Source organism: Mustela erminea, chromosome 17, assembly GCF_009829155.1.
Source record: "Mustela erminea isolate mMusErm1 chromosome 17, mMusErm1.Pri, whole genome shotgun sequence".
NCBI classification, from domain to species: domain Eukaryota; kingdom Metazoa; phylum Chordata; class Mammalia; order Carnivora; family Mustelidae; genus Mustela; species Mustela erminea.
This window is the reverse complement of record NC_045630.1, coordinates 16,422,455-16,439,848: the sequence shown is the minus strand read 5'-3', so window position 1 is coordinate 16,439,848 and position 17,394 is coordinate 16,422,455.

Sequence of the window (17,394 nt, the reverse complement as noted above, 5' to 3'; positions counted from 1 at the left end):
CATGCCCGGGCCACCGGCTTCAAGCCGATCACTGCCCTTCCCCGCCCCGACTGGACAGACACCACATTAAGTAATAGTAGAAAATCTCTGAGGAAAGATGCACCGTTAGTAAGGGTGGGATCTTTGCCAGTGTATGAGGATCACGTCCCCTAATCATTTTGCCTCAAATAAAAGGGAGGGAGCAGTTAAGCTCTTTGGGAATAAGATCCAGGTGGGGACAGTGATCAGGCTTCAGGCAGCAAAATCAGGCTTTGGGGAATTGGTGTGTGACTTTGGCTGCACGGGTTCTCTCTTTCCTTAAACAACAGATCACGGCGCTCTTAGCAAAGTGCTCTGCCACATACTTGCTGATCAGCTTTCAGAAAGGAACAGAGCAGTGGGGAAGCCAGGAGGGGCCGGCTGAGGCCCAGACACCTTGACAGGCAGATGGGGACTTGCTCCCTTCACTCAGGAGTCGTCTTGTTTAACGAATTTCAATGCTGGAGATATCCGGATACGTCCCTTCAATATTCTCTTCTCTTCCCTCTTTTACACTTTCCCCTCAACACCTCCCTCCATGTGACTTGCTGGAACACCCTCCATTTCCTTACTTTATTTGAAAAAAATGTATTATATTGTCAAATAAATCACGGTTCACCTGGTGTACTTGAGAATAGCGGAAAAAGCCTTTTGTCTCTGGACCGAAGACACTTAGAGAAATCGTACTCCATTATCCTCCAGGTAATAGAAGAAAATTACAAATGACAGTGAAAAAAAAAAAAAAAAGAAATGGTTCATTTAGAAGACAGAGTGATAGTATAACAGTATTTTCTTAGGGTATTAATTAATGAATCTGTAATTGCTACATTTAAACCACCTGAGATGGAAGATACTAAATCATTTTTGAAAAGAAGCTTTGCACATATCTCATTTTCCCCAAATAGCCACCTCTCTGATTCCTTTCAGTGTTGGAGGAAAACCCTGCCATTTACAAAATGCTTTTGCTCATATCTTCTCATTTTGGTCAATACATGTTATGGCACAGTGGGCAGTCTCCCTTATTTTCTGAATGCAGATACCCAGACAGGTTAGGTGACTTGTTCAAGGTCACCCAGCTCCCTGGGGCTCAGGGAGGCTCCCTGCTCGTTCTCCGGGCGTTCCCAGCTCTGTGCTGTGGCCTTCTGTTGTTTAAAACAAAATGCAAAACAACGCATTACTCTTGGCACTATCTTGGCTAGGTTATACTTGGCTTAGCTTTGCACCTAGGCACCCTTTGAAATGTGATTCTGAGCTGGGAAAAGGGCTATTTTAATACCCCCGGGTGAGGCTTAGTTGAATTTTTCCTAGTATGTGCCTATGACTAAGAGAACACAATGTCTCAAGTGGTTGTTCCTTCGGGCCTCTGGTAATATTTGTTTTGCTCAAATCATGAAGTGACAATTAATTTCCCTTTTAAATACACTGGAAATGTATAGTAACCGTTTCGGAAAGGCAGGTGGGTTACACACTATTTTTGTAAAGGATGATACATAAAGGAGAACTTCCCATAAGTTTCAAGTTAGAAGCAGCTGATATTCTCCAGTAGAAAACACTGGAAAAACAAAAACATCTTCAACAGAAAATACCAGAAAAGCAAAACATCTTCCTGCTTATGTCTTGGTGGGGGACTGGCCCACCACGCTTCATACACACCCGGAAATTCCAACACTCATCCGAAAGAGCATTCTAATCCTCAGGAAATGCACCTTAAAACACCACCACCCCCGCCCCCACATCCACTACTGATGTAACATCACAAAGACATTCGTGTAGGTAATGTTACCAGGATTAGTTTCATCAGAGACATTTCCTGGCTCCAAATAGCTTTAGAGGGTTTTAAAACAGCAGGAAAGTTGGTGATCAATTCTGACAGCCAGCCTAACTGCTGACACTGTGCTTAGTAAGTCCGACCAGGTTATTTTCAGGATTTCCAAAGAAAAGACTCCTGCACCGCAGCCTTAAATAAATGGAGTTTCCAGCAAACAGGGGTGAGAATTTTGTCAGGGTTCTGGTTCCTTTGGGGCTCAGGAATTCTCACCTCCTCAGGGTCGCCCGGCACTGGCATCACGGGCATGTTTTCTATCTTGAGAATTTGGGTCTCACTTTCTTTTTGCAGTTCTTTTCTTAAAGAAAAGAAAACGAAATAATAACCTGTTATGTGCCCACTATTATGTGGCAGCTGTAAAGAAAGCTGAGGGGATGACTCACTGTCCCTTGAACACATCATGCGTATCCCAGCCCCCGCACCTTTGCTCATGTCCTTCTCGCAATGCCCTTGCCCCTCCCGGCGTGCCAAGGGAGGGCTACGTGCCCGTAGGCCTCATCTCCGGCCTCGCCTCCTGTCTGCCATGCCCGGGTAGGTCGTGCTCTCTGCCTCCTCGGAGCTCCTGCAGCTCTCGCTGTCTGCACGACACAGACGCAGCACATCTTCTCTGATGGGGATGATTCTCTTTAAGTTCCTAGCTCTGGAAATAGGCTGTAAATTCCATCAGCGAGGGGTATGCTTCCTTTCTTTTCTTGGAGACACATTTCCCTGCGAGCACGCCTCATACCAAATAGGTCCTCAACGTCGTCTTTTGGTTGGTTCATGAATCCCATGAGTGCTTGGGGAAGGACTGTATATGAGTTTGGGCGGCAGAGCTGTTGTTTCTCCCCATTCCCTGGTTTAAGGTCTCTTCTGGACTGTGGGCTCATGTTGTTACAGTCTTGCAGAGCAAGGTCAGGGGCGGGGTGCACAGTGTTTACAGGAGAACTCCCCTGGAGGTGTGCTATGTCTGTCTCTCTCTCTCTCTCTCTTCTCTGTGGCTGTTATCCCAACCTGTGGCAAGGACATCATTGGGAATTATGAAGATTCAGGGGTAGCTGAGGGTCCTGGCTTAATGGAGCGCCAAGCTCAGCTCCAAGAAGGCCCAGGAGATAAGAGGAAGAAAATAGAGCTTCAGGTTAGGGAAAGTGCCTCCTTCTCTCCCACGGCCACCAGGGGAAAAAAGCTGAGAGATTCTGTGTAAGAGTTAAAGATCCTCTTGTTGCCCTTTCCGTGGGGCTGGATTCACATGTTGCAAGAAGGAAGTGGGGCAAATGGATCCTTGTTCCTGGTGTTAAATGAGGCTTTTCTGGAGAAGAGCTGACAAAGCAGAGACATTGGGAGGAGGGGAGCCGAGACAGCAGAAAGTTATCTGGGCGAGCCAGGGAGGAGGAACAGCTCAGTGGCGTGGAGATCAGAGTGGGTATGAAATTCCTCTCAGCGGAGGGAGGGTTGTGTTTGAGAGAGAGCTCTTGGGGGAAAGGATTTCATTGCATGAAACAAATGTTAGGGACATTTTTAACTGACTCTACAGAAAGCTTAACTGAGTTAAGGGGTGAGTAATAACCTGAATTCTGCTGACACAAGGATATGTGAACAGTCAGGTTATGCCAGGAGGCCGCAGGTGCAACAGTGAAGAGTGTGGGCTTGGGGGAGACGGGGCTGTGTTCAGATCTCGGCCAGGTTGTGCCCCTGGCCAAGTTATCGGTTCTGAGTTTCAGTTTCTTCATCTGTAAAGTAAGTATGTCTACCACAGCGTTGTTGAGAGGATTAAATGAGATAATATAAGCTGTCAGTGAAGTCCCTGGCATTTAATAAATGGTAGTTCCATCTATATAAAGGATGGAACAGAAGGGTGGGTTATTTCTTGATCTCTTTTTTAAAAAAATATTTATTTATTCAAGAGAGAATGAACGAGACAGAGCGAGAGCACACGCACACAAGCAAGGGAAGGGGAAAAGGGAGAGGGAGAAGCAGACTCCCCGCTGAGCAGGGAGACACCCGGGCAATCCCAGGACCCCGAGATCATGACCTGAGCCGAAGGCAGATGCTCAACCAAATGAGCCACCAGGTGCCCCTCTTGATCTCTTTTTAAGCAACTCCAGCTTTGGGGCACGCTGAGCGTGCCAAGGAGGGATAGGGAGAGAAATCCCTCGTGGAGGGAATGGCTGAGGCGGTTCTAGGAACACTGATGTCTAATGTGGACTTTGAAATGATTTCCTGCTCCGGACTCTAATAGCTCTGTCTGTCCTCATTAGCCACAACATCTTCGGGAAACTCTGTTATGTGCAACTGCTTTGTGTTAGTGGTGTTTAGCAACAGAAAGGAGACAGGTCAAGTCTGTGCTGTGGGTACCTCCGGCGGGAAAGGTGGAGAGCGTCGAGGGCGGAGCAAGAAGCGGGTTTCAGAGCCAGAGGCGGTGGGTGCTGGAAGGAGCGCGATCAGGCCGCACCGAGTGTCAAACGCAAGAGCGGCCGGCCTGCTCCGAAGGGAAGTGGGCTTAGTCACATCCAGGTTATGCTAACATGCCCATAACTGTCACTAGAAGGAATCGGGAAATACCTCTGGCTATTGAGGTAACCGAACTAGAGCCGAGAGTTGATAGGAAGGCTTCCTTGGGCCCTCTGCCCAGCAGCTGTTTATCACGTGCTGATTAAGTCGGGTCAAGCTGACTCACCTGGAGTCACTCTCGCACCTTCTAATTAATCTGTAGGCACCGAGTTTACAAAGCCAGCATCTCTAAGTGTCCTTTGTGACTCCAGGCACTCATTCTTCTGCTCTGTGTGACAGGAAGGTTTCCCCAGGTCACCGGCCTCAGGGAGAGACAGGAGGCATATCAGTCATAGCAGAGAAATGATTCGGCTCCAAATGGGGATGGATTTCTGGGGCCCCTGGCTGCAGTGACGAGCTACCTGATGGGCTGCTCCCGCACCCACCGGTGAATAATTGTGAAATAATTGTGGGGGGCCCCACAGACAATGCACCAGCCCTGGGCGGCCACAGCTGTCACCACCACCTGCCTCTGGGGCAGTGAGTGCCCTTACACACACACGCACGCACGCACGCACGCACGCACACGTGTCCTTCGCCTTGGACAGCCAGTGGCGCTCACTCTTCCATTCAGGCAGGAGCCAGGTTCCTGCTATTCTTAGGCTCTTACTCCTTCTCCCACTACCCTGGAGCCTCCCCACGTTGCCCATGACGTCATCCTGACGTAAGCAGCCCTGTTGGGGGCAAGAGCCGAACCACCGCCATCCATCATTTCCTATCTCTTTAAATAAACCCTATTCACCCACACAAGTGGTGGACGGCCCTTTGCAAGCCTCTGCGGTAAGTTTCCAGAATTTCTCCAGACCATCCAGCCCCCCTTTTGCTCCCTCTGCTACTCATTTGTTATTCTTAGCTTTCCTATCAGCGGCCACACACCCTTTCTACCAGCTTCCTCGGCCCCAGACTGGGGCCGCGCAGCATTGCTCTACCTCAAAAACCTACAGCTTCACGAAAGCCTTGAAAACTCTAAGCCGTGGAAAAATTTATAAACTATGTTAGAATTATAAACCATAAAATAAGTATAAACTCTGACAAATTAGAGGACTATTAAAAAGGCTTTTTTGAACTGTCATAGGCTTCTCCTGCCCGAATATTTTGGAGGCCTAATTGGCTGGTTCTGCCTGATGGGGAAGTGCACCTGTCCCCTGGCCTGCCCCCAACTCCCACCCCACAGCTGGTGGGCTCACCCCATACCTTGCTTCTAGCTTCTTCCCTCCCTAAAGTAGCCTCTTCTCTCCCCTCCCCGTCGGTCCCAGTGTGTCTATCTGTTTTGTCTCTTTAATTCATTTTCACTGAAAATGATTGTTACTTTGTTGTTTTTTCAACAAAGATGACTGAAATGCCAGTGATAAGCACCACAGTAGACTCTCTGTGACAGTGACTCCCTCCTGCAGCCAAGCCCAGGAGGTGACAACAGGAACAGGGAGAGGGATTTACGCAACAGGCTGTGGCAGTTGTGCTGACCCCAAGCAAATGGACGTGGGTCACCAGAGCGTCCCTCATTTCTCACTGTGAGTGTTTTTTAATGCCAGTAGAGATGATTATTCATAATTTATTATCTAATTGACTTGACCAAAAGGCCATGAGGGAAATAACAAGCATATCCAGAAGGACCCCCCCTTCCCTCCCATCCCGCGTCTTCCTTCCTTCCTCCCTTCCTTCTTTTTTGTTTTTTATCAAAATGCATTCAAAATGGGTTTGCCCTTTATCTATAACTCAAAGTCCTTACCTCACGGTCTCATTCTTTGTGGCGCAACCCTTCCCAAACTGCTTCTCCGATCTTGTCTGAGTCGAGGGGAGCTCCTGGGCCACATATGGTTCTGCACAGTATTTATTTCAATTGCAAGCAGTTTCGTCAGCAAAGTATCATTAGTGAGGAGGAAGCCTCTTTGCCAGGGAACCTGGAGTGGTGTCTGTGCACCTAGACAGTGACACCTTTCCTGGGGCCTTCACGCTGCCTTTCAAAATGTTGTGTGTACAAGCTTTCTGTATTCCTGCCCCTCCCCCGCCCCCGCCATTTTCCTCCCAGGTCTCCACCACCAGTATCCTTTCCCCTGAATGTACTCTTTTGTTTCACTCATTGTACTTCTCCTCACCTTGATACTCTCAGAACTATCTCTTTAGAATCTTCTGGTCGTTCCTCACTGTCAACTCCACAATAGGCACAGCTGTTCCAGGAGGTGAGAGGAGCCGGCCCATCTCATATTTTGGAGATAATTTCGAGATTTTACCCAAGAAGAGGTATTGAGGAAGGTCTTGAGATGGACCACGTGGTGAAGATGAGATGGAAGAGATAAAACATTTGGGCACGAGGAGCACCTTTGTGTCCTAGGACTGCTGTAACAAAGTGCCACAGACCGGGGGACTGAAAACAACAGAAATTTATGGCCTCAGCCCTGGAGGTTATAAGTCCAGGCTCTACTTAGTAGGGCCCTGCTCTCTTTCTGAAACTGTAAGGGAGGATCTTCCTTGCCTCTTGCAGCTTGCGCTGGCTTGCAGGCCGTATTCAGCATTCCTGGGGGAGCCCTCCCATCTCTCCAGTTCTCTGCCTTCCTTCGTTGTCACACCACATTCTATTTGTGTGTCTCTGTGTCCATGTGACTATCTTACAAGGACACCAGTCATATTGGAGTAAGGGTCGGCCCTACTCCAGTATGACCCCATCTTAACCAATGATATCTGCCATGACCCTAATTCTAAATTGGGTTACATTCTGAGATACTGGGGGCTAGGACCCCAACATATCTTTTGGGGCAGGGGACAAAAATTCAACAAGGAGCAGGACCATTTAGAAAAAAGTCGGTGGTTCAGTTTGGCTGAGAAGTTGACTTGATTAGGGAGTGATGGGAGATGAAGACAACCTAGCCACTAAAATCATTGGAGAGCAAAACTAGGGCTTGTTAGTTTCATTTAATAAGAGAAGTTTTCTCCATCTCTCATTCCAGTCCAGCACCTTACAGTTTTTGCCATTGGTCAAAAGAATCATAGAGAACTACCATGTAGGTAAGCCAATAATGTCTTCTCTATCTATTGGTCATTACCTTGTTTATTAATCCAATAGTATTTTGGGGACATTATGTGCCAGGAGCCATCCCAGGCAATGGGAATTCAGTGGCCACCAAGACAAACCTAACTTTTGCTCATCTGGAAAAACAACTCAAAGTGGGATCTTACTAGTCTTCCCCTATGACACTTTTCCATCAGCATGTAATCATGTTTCAAGGGAATTCCAAGGGAGAGAAATTAAAAATGGGCAGGCGGCAAAGTGCAAAACGAAATAGGAAATCAATTAAAAAATAGAAAACAAGTAAACATAGTTAAGATAGGTAACAAGCATGTGCAAAGCTCTTTCTACGCCAAGGCCAATGCCCTTAACATACTTTAAGGTATCAGATAACTAATTCTTCCAAAATGCTAAGGCATGCTTGTCACTGAAAACAGAGAACTTTCCACTGACCCTCCTGGATGGTGATGGTGTAACACATTGACCAATACTTAGCCAACTATTGAAGTCTGAGAGGCATGGTGGAAAATATACAGCTATTTCTTCTATGCATTAGGGATAATTGGACCATGCCTTGACAAACACAATGAGTTGGAAGCAAGCCTTCAGTACTAATCTGGCAACACACTTGTTGATAAATTGCAAAATGTCTCCCGGTTTCCATGGAAAAAAGGAAGATACTGCAGACATGTGATTCAGTGCAATTATGTTCACTACAGCTAATAGTTTCCATAAACTTACAGATGGTCTCTGAATTGGGCAGTATTTGCAGAAATTGTATTCTAATACTGTAAAATACTACATAGAATGTATTTTCAAAGGTATAATGTGCATGAGGTAGCAAATCTCTTATTCAGTGAGTGACCCTACACTAGCGGGGAGTTTTTCATTAAATAATATGTTGTCACAAAAGGTAGGGAAGAAGAAAGGAAAAAAAAAAAGAGTAAGGTGGTGAAAGTCATTGGGACGTTCATGAATAGTCTAGCATTCATCTCTTTCCAAGAACATAGTAGGATTGTACCTCTGCCCCCTTTGAAGTTAGGTTATGACCACGTAACTTTGGCTGATGAAATGGGTTAGAAGTGATTTGTCACTCCTGAGTGAAATCTTTCAGAACCAGGGCACAATTTTGTAACTTTCTCCTTTATTGCTGCTTTAGAAATTGTGGAAGAAGGTGTCAAAATGGGTCCTGTCAGAATGGGTCTCTGATGACTCTGCTGAGCAGAGAAACAGAGTGTGGGTAGAATCACAGATTTATGGGATAAAGTCATTGAAGTTTAGGGGGTTTTGGTACTGCCATATAACCTATCCTGTTCTAATTGATATCAGCAGTAAGTTCTCCATGTCCAGTCCTACTAACAGACTAGCTAACACCTTTAGTGTTAATGGGGCAGAGTTCTCTGATGGATGAATGGTGCCCCCTAAGGGGAATTCTTTTGGGGGTGCATCTGCCAGGGTAGATCTGTCAGGAAGGCCAAGATTGGGCTCCAGATAGATTGTAAAGGCTTTCGTAGGAAGCTACTAAAATACATTTATTTTAATTACTCAGTTGTAATAGATGCTTTGGATAACTATGAAATACTTCAATATATTTTAGGTTAATATGATTTTATCCTAGTCAATAGTCAGCCGTGAAGTCCCAAGAATATTATGATGAACAAAAGGAAAAGAGAGGAAAAGGAGGGAAAACCATGGTCAGCAGAATGCCACGTCAATAAACGGGTTATAGCCATTGACTTAATGTCAACTTCATCCATTTCTCTCTACTCTCAACTCCCTTCATTAAGCCAATCTAACCACCCATTTTTGATTCAGAATTCCAGTCTTACATTTCTACAGTGATTGTCATATCTACCTAAAATTAGTTCTGGAACAAAGCAGGGTACAAATCAAAGAAGAGACCCTTTACCCTAGGGAACTATGAGGTTTGTTTTACCCCTCACTTTCTTTTTCTTTTCTTCTTTTTTTTTTTTTTAAAGATTTTTATTTATTTATTCGACAGACAGAGATCACAAGCAGGCAGAGAGGCAGGCAGAGAGAGAAAGAGGGGAAGCAGGCTCCCTGCTGAGCAGAGAGCCCGAAGGTGCAGATGCAGGGCTCGATCCCAGGACCCTGGGATCATGACCTGAGCTGAAGGTAGAGCTTTAACCCACGAGCCACCCAGGCACCACACCCCTAACTTTCTTTCTCCCTCCCTGCTTCTCAATCAATTTCCTTTACCCAAACCACTGTCTTCCAAGTGTGCCATATGGCTTTCCTCACATGGTTTCACTCACCAGTAAAGCCCTTCTTGCTTGCTGTTTCCTATTCAAATCTGACCATCCCTTAAGGCTCAACTCCCATCTTTAGGAAGCTCTGGCAGCTTCTGATGTCTTTGCTGACCTTTCTCTTTTCTGAATTCCTCAGTATATTATTTAGTGCTCGATTATATAATGGTTCACCTCTCTTTTGTGTGCACCTTTCTTGTCCTCCAGTCCATGTTTGGGGTTGTGTGCAACTCAAGACTTCTCTCTCTCTCATCCCTTCTTTCTCTGTCTTATGTCTATCCATAAACAACTCACCCTGTACCATGCACAGAAACACAAAATGAAACAGACCTTATTATTAAAGGCAAAAGAGCATGACAACTTAATGTAACCAAAATAATTCGAATATTATCTTTACTTATGACTGATAATATGCCCTTGCAAAAAAATTATGGTCTATGCAAGATAACTATTACATGAAAGCTATTTTACGGTTTAGAAGTTAGAAAAGAACAAATTACATATTTAGGATAAAATATCACAAATAGACTTTATTTTTACCTTCTTGATATTTTATATGAAATTGAGGTTCTTTGAATCATTTACAAAGCCTGTCAATTAAAAAGAAAATTGCAGGAAACTTCTGCTGATATGTTATGCTTTTGCTTATACTCAGCACAAATAAAGGCTCAACGCCTTTGATGCTTCTATATACCCATACACTCAGAGAATCAGAAATGGTAATTAGCATGTGATCAGTTGTCCATAAATTCTTGCTGATTGTTCACCTTCACTATAAAGTGCTCTGATTTTTTTTGACCGAACCTTTCGGACCTGAGCTCTGGATTTCATATGCTAATATACGTATAATACATATATATCCATGTATTTTAGCTTTTTTAAAAAAGATTTTATTTATTTATTTGAGAGAGAGAGCATGGGTGGTGGGGGGAGGCAGAGGGAGAGGGAGAAGCAGACTCCCTGCTGAGCAAGGAGCCGGATGTAGGACTCAATCCCAGGACCCTGGCATCATGAGCTGGGCTAAAGGCCAATGCTTAACTGACTGAGACACCCAGGTGCCCCAGGTGTTTTAGTTTTAAGTAATTTGAGCATATGTGTGTTTAAAGCCTTTTTGGAAAAAAATAGGAAATTTTGAATACAAAGGACTACATGATTATTGATATTTCTTCATTTTCTTAACTATGATAGTGGCATTATGGTTTTATACTGGAATTTTCTTATTTTTACAAGATTCATACTATAGTACTTAGGTTTTGAAGTACCACAATGTCTGTGACTTATTCTCAAATGGTTCATCAAAAAATCATAGATCATAAATAGATAAAGCAAATTTGGAAAACTTTTAATAATTGTTGAATCCAGGGGATAGAAAGTTCGGTGATTATTTACTATTCTTTCAATTTTCTGTACATTTCAAAATGTTAATAATAATGATGATTATTATTATTAATAATAATAAACAATTGATTTAAACAATCAATAAACAATTGATTTAAAAAACTTTTGCCATCATGAAAAAAAAATCAGAAGCAGGAACATCAATATTCAGACCAATTATAAGCGCCAGTGACATGTCTGTACATACACAAGTGTATGATGGAATCTTGTTAGTAAGGTTTACAGTGCTGCTATTTCTGAGCAACACGGATGCACTTTAATAAATAAAGATTGCGGGGCGCCTGGGTGGCTCAATGGGTTAAAGCCTCTGCCTTGGGCTTAGGTCATGGTCTCAGGGTCCTGGGAAGGAGTCCTGCATCGGGCTCTCTGCTCAGCAGGGAGTCTGCTTCCTCCTCTTTCCCTGACTGCCTCTCTGCCTACTTGTGATCTCTGTCAAATAAATACATAAAATCTTAAAAGTAAATAAATAAAGATTGTTATTTGCTTGACTCATTTTGGGGATCAGGAAGAGAGGTTTAATTCTATTGTCAGAATAATGGCCTAAAGGTATACACGGTCATCTGACATTTCAAGAGCTGGAAATTAAAAACTTACAATCTTGGAGCATCTGACGGCTCTGTCAGTTAAGCATCTGACTCAATTTTGGCTCAGACCCATGACCTCAGGGTAGTGGGATCAATGTCAAGGTAGAGAGCAGAGTCTGCTTGAGATTCCCCCTCTTCCTTAGTCCCTTCCCACCGACTTCCCACCACTCACAAATAAATAAATAAATTGTAAAAGAAAAGAAAAAAAGAGAACCTACTTGAATGTTATTCTCTATTTTAAGGTAATATAAACAAAACTGTTTAATGTGATTGTGTCTGCCTGACCAGATTTTCTTGATGATGAAACTCATTCTTGGTTTTTGATTACTAACGTCTTACCAACTCTTTCAAGCATAAATGGCATAGAATTCATCAAAGTTACAGTTTCTTTCAGAGTGATGCTCAGCTGTGAACACTAAGATCAGCAACAGTGGGATCTATTGATAAATGTAAATGTAAAGAAAATGTAGCGTATGAAAATTCTGATTTTGGTACATTTTCACTTCCTGAGTCTTTTAAACTGTAATAAACATATACTAAATATTTATCTTTTATTGTGTATTTTAGAATGTCAATTTTTTAAAAAAGATTTTATTTATTTATTTGACAGAGAGATCGATCACAAGTAGGCAGAGAGGCAGGCAAAGAGAGAGAGAAGCAGACTCCCTGCGGGGCAGAGAGCCTGATGTGGGGCTCGATCCCAGGATCCTGGTATCATGACCTGAGCTGAAGGCAGAGGCTTTAACCCACTGAGCCACCCAGTCACCCCAAGATTTTTAGAATGTCAATTTTTAAAGGTTTTATTTATTTATTTGACAGAGATTACAAGCAGACAGAGCTTATTTATTTGACAGAGATCACAAGCAGGCAGAGCGGCAGGCAGAGAGAGGAGGAAGCAGGCTCCCCGCTTGAGCAGAGAGCCTGATTCAGGGCTCAATCCAGGACCCTGAGATCATGACCTGAGCCAAAGGCAGAGGCTTTAACCCACTGAGCCACCCAGGCACCCCATAGAATGTCAATTTTTAAAAGGAGTTTGGCCTCTCTTTTTTATTTTTTAAATTTTGAGAGAGAGAGAGAGAGAGAGAGAGAGAGCAGGAGGGAGCGGCCAGAGAGAGAGGGAGAGTGAGACTCTTAAGCCCGCTCCAAGGCCAGACTCCAACAAGGGGTTCGAGCTCAGGATCCTGAGCTCATGACCTGAGCTGAAATCAAGAGTCTGATGCTGAACTGTCTGAGCCACCCACGTGCCCCTAGAATGTCAATTTTAACCTTAAATTTCCTCCAAATATTTGGAAGAACAGGGTGAGGTGCAAAAAATTTTTTCTTCAAGAAAAGAAAATTCAACAAAAGCAATAACAACAACCAACAACAATCAAGACGGGGTAATGACATAGATTCAGAGCTAAATTTATCTTGCTCTACACTCTATAACCTCTATTTCTTATTGTGACATTCAGAATAGGAAGTGTACTTGTTAGAACATTTTTTCTAACCAAGCACATCTTAACAAAGCCTGTTTTCCTCTTCACTCTCAGTTCTTGAGTTCTAAGTTCAAAGAAGAAACAAAATTAGGATTTAGCTTCTGTTTAAAATAAAGATATAATTATATAAACAGTTGTTTCATTCCTTGTGCAAGATGCATGTCTTTCCTAAACAGGAAGACCCAAAAGACAAAGGTAATCAGCAAATTTGTCACACTGGCTGTAAAGAAACCTGGCTCTGTATTGCCATCATGTGGTCAATGTGTATATTACATCTCCACTCCACCGGTGCCCTGCAAGATGACTGCCACCTGGAATCTTACACCACCTAAGGACTGGTCTAAGTAGTTCAAACCCACAGGCCACATCCATCCATCCATCCATCCATTTCCTTCTTTCCTTTCTTCTTTCCTTCCTTGCCCCTCCCTCCCTCCCTCTCTTTCTTTCTGATATATTTATTTATTTTAGAGAGAGATCATGATGGGGGCGGGTGAGGAGCAGAGGGAGAGGAGAGAGAAACTTTTTTTTTTTTAAAGATTTTATTTATTTTAAAGAGAGAGAGAGATCACAAGTAGAGAGGCAGGCAGAGAGAGAAGGGGAAGCAGGCTCCCCGCCGAGCAGAGAGTCCGACGCGGGGCTCGATCCCAGGACCCTGAGATCATGACCCGAGCTGAAGGCAGAGGCTTAACCCACTGAGCCACCCAGGCGCCCCGAGGAGAGAGAAACTTAAGCAGACTTTGCAGTGAGCTTGGAAACCGTCTTGGGTTCCATCCCATGACCCTGAACAGGAGCTAAGGCCCAAATCAAGAGTCAGAGGTTTAACCCACTGTGCCCCCAGGTCCCCCAGTCCTCATTTTTCATATAAAGAAGTTACATTCTATGAAGGCACAATGTGTTAGTTATGTTTTTACTTTCTGGACCCTTTATTCTTCAACCCGGTAACTGTGCCCAGGAAAAGATTATGGAGATGAATAAGAAAATTTTCAGTTTTTTAATTTCAAGTTCAGGGATCCTTTCCAAAAAACGATCTCACTCAAATAGTACAAATTAGTTTCTGCCAATTGACTAATAGCTCCCTTTTCATTTAAAGAATACTGAGTGCTATGTGGCGCCTGGGTGGCTCAGTGGGTTAAGCCTCTGCCTTCAGCCCAGGTCATGATCCCAGGGTCCTGGGATCAAGCCCCATGTCGGGCTCTCTCCTTGGCAGGGAGCCTGCTTCTCCCTCTCTCTCTACCTGCCTCTCTGCCTACTTGTGACCTCTCTGTCTCTCTCTGTCAAATAAACAAATAAAATCTTAAAAAAAAAAAAAAAAAAAAGAATACTGAGCGCTGTGTGTTTTAGTAGATAGAAAAGCCCCAGACTACAGCACTGTGTGTCAGCTAAACCTTAATAAAAATAAACAGGTGATACATACATCCGTATTGGGAGACCTGTGTGATGGAGCCACTTGGACACCCACCTGAATATACAAGGTTTCACACAAGTCATTCAGTGTTTAAAAGGCTCCTTCTGGAAAATAACAGAGCTCAACTGAAGACTTTTATGGAAAGGATATCTAGCTAAAAAAATCCCATTGTTATTGCGCACCACAAGATTTAGTACTTAATTTTCCTGTGTTATTTAATTTTCTAATTTTTCTCATGAGTCCTAATCCTATTTCTCCAACTAAAATTTAAATTATTTGATTGTAAGAATGATAGCAGACTCCCTGGCCCGTGGAATTTTTATTGTATTACATGACCTAAAATGTTAATAAGTCAGCATTTAATAGTTCATTGTTGATTAATTTTCAGCAAGTCAAAATAACAATATGACATTTTAAAACTTCTTCGTATTTAATAATATATAATCTGCAGCACCATTAATGTATTTGCTAATAAATTAACAAAAACAACAACCAAAATGTTTCACCTGTGGGGCAGAAGTGAGCCATTACTGCCTGCTTACTTGAGTCTGCTGATTTTTTATACTGGTCTTTGGTTCATTTTATCAAGCACAGTGGAATCTCTTCAGGACTAATAACTAAGAGTATACTAGGCTTTAATTATTTAATCCTATTTTGCTTTATGGCATGTGATTTGCCCTTGTATTTGAATCCGTATAATGATAAGCAGCATTACACAAGATTCTACCATTAAATCAATTTCTAAACCCACAAACACTTCCCCAGAAATCTGTTACTTAGATAAAGTTAAGTCCATCCAAACAGCCTCTACAAAGTGGTGGGTGGTGGGAGGTGTCTCAAAATTAATCACATCTTTCTTAATTTTTAGTTGGAAATATCTAACTTCTCAAGAACTTGAGGATGTGGGACTTTTTTTCCATTAAATTTCATTCGTTATATAGATTTCATAAAGACTCCAAAGTCAGGGTTCTGATTTCTCTGTCCTTCTTTTGGTGTGTGTGTTCAGTATAATTCTGCTAGTTATTGTATTTGAAGGTGGGCAAATGAACGTCAAGATTATGCAAATTAGATAATATAGTCTAATATCTCTCTCTACATGCTTATCTGCTTATGTGTCAGGATCCCACTAATGGGCTTAAGGAGTTGGATTAAAGACCATAGGTTGCCTAGAAGATTATGTCCTAGGTAAATACTACCAATTTGATTAGTGACATACAAATAAGCCGCTGAGCTATAAGAGCTCTCTTCTTTTAAATATTTGCAAAATAATGCAGTCTTTGTTAAGCAAGGTATTCCATTCAGGAGTGGGTTAACATATGTTCCAACTTTTAGCTTGTGTTGGTGAGAAAAAACAGCTAATTACCCTCTGCTGTTTGTTTACTGAACCTTACTTATTATCAAGTGAAAACAAGCAATATTGCTTGCTATTTTTATACCCCTGTGCCTTTACTCATGCTACTTCTTCTGTCTAGCATGACCTTTCCATATCACTCATCCACAGTAATGTATTATTGCCTTTATTCATTTACTCCCTAAGGCCTTAAAGAACAATGACTGGGTCTTTTATGCATTCACTAACTTATCTATTCAATAAAGATTTCACTACAAGCCAGTTCTGGGGAATACAGCAGTATTCACACACAAAAATCCCTGCTTTCCTGGGACTTATATAGAAATGATATAACAAATGAGTAAAATATATTGCCAGTTAGCAATAAGTGCCAAAGAAGTGGGGTAGAGGGGTGCCTGGGTGGCTCAGTGAGTTAAAGCCTCTGCCTTTGGCTCAGATCATGGTCCCAGGGTCCTACATCAGGATCTCTGCCTGGTGGGAAGGGATCGAGCCCCACATCAGGCTCTCTGCCTGGTGGGGAGCCTGCTTCTTCCTCTCTCTCTGCCTGCCTCCCTGCCTGCTTGTGATCTCTGTCTGTCAAATAAATAAATAAAATCTTAAAAAAAAAAAAAAAAAAGAAGTGGGGTAGAGAGTGTTGGGAGGATGAAATTGCAATTTTTAATAAGGCTGCCAAGGAAAGTTCAGCTAATGCAGTGATTGAGCAAAGACCTAAAGGAGGTAAGGGCAAACCGTATAGAAATCTGGGGATAGAGTGTTCCAGAAAGAAGGACTAGTAAGCACAAAGGTACTTTGTGGGAGGCTGCTGGGTTGGAAGAAGAGCCGCAAGGGGTCCACAAGGCTGGAGTAGAGGTAGAGGAATGATATTCTTGTTTATCCATAGGGTTTATCCCTGTGTCTGGAACATATCAGAACTTCATATCTTTGATGAATTAATGAATATTTTGATGGTAATGTAAAAAAAAAGGCCAATATTTCACGAAACTTGATTTGTGCTAAATCCAGTTACTTTTTTTTTTTTTAAAGATTTTATTTATTTATTTGACAGACAGAGATTACAAGTAGACGGAGAGGCAGACAGAGAGAGGAAGGGAAGCAGGCTCCCCGCTGAGCAGAGAGCCCGACTTGGGGCTCGATCCCAGGACCCTGGGATCACGACCCGAGCTGAAGGCAGAGGCTTTAACCCACTGAGCCACTCAGGCACCCCAATCCAGTTACTTTTTTAACAAAATATTTTCTTTGCATGTCCTAACTTTAGCTTTGTCGTCGAAACAGGTATGACTTTCATTAATTCAGATTTTAGGTCTGTTCAGGATGTCGTGTTGCAGTATATTACAATCTTCTCTTTGCAATTTTTTCTTAAAATCCTTACAAAGAACTGTAACCTGCAGTGAATATAAAACACTGAAAATACCAGCAAATACTGTTGGGGTAGTATTCTCATAACCTTCAGATCTCTTAGCAAAGTCAGCAGCATTACTTAGAATCACTTAAAGAAATTGCCAGTTCAAGGACTTACTCTGCCTCCAAAACTTATT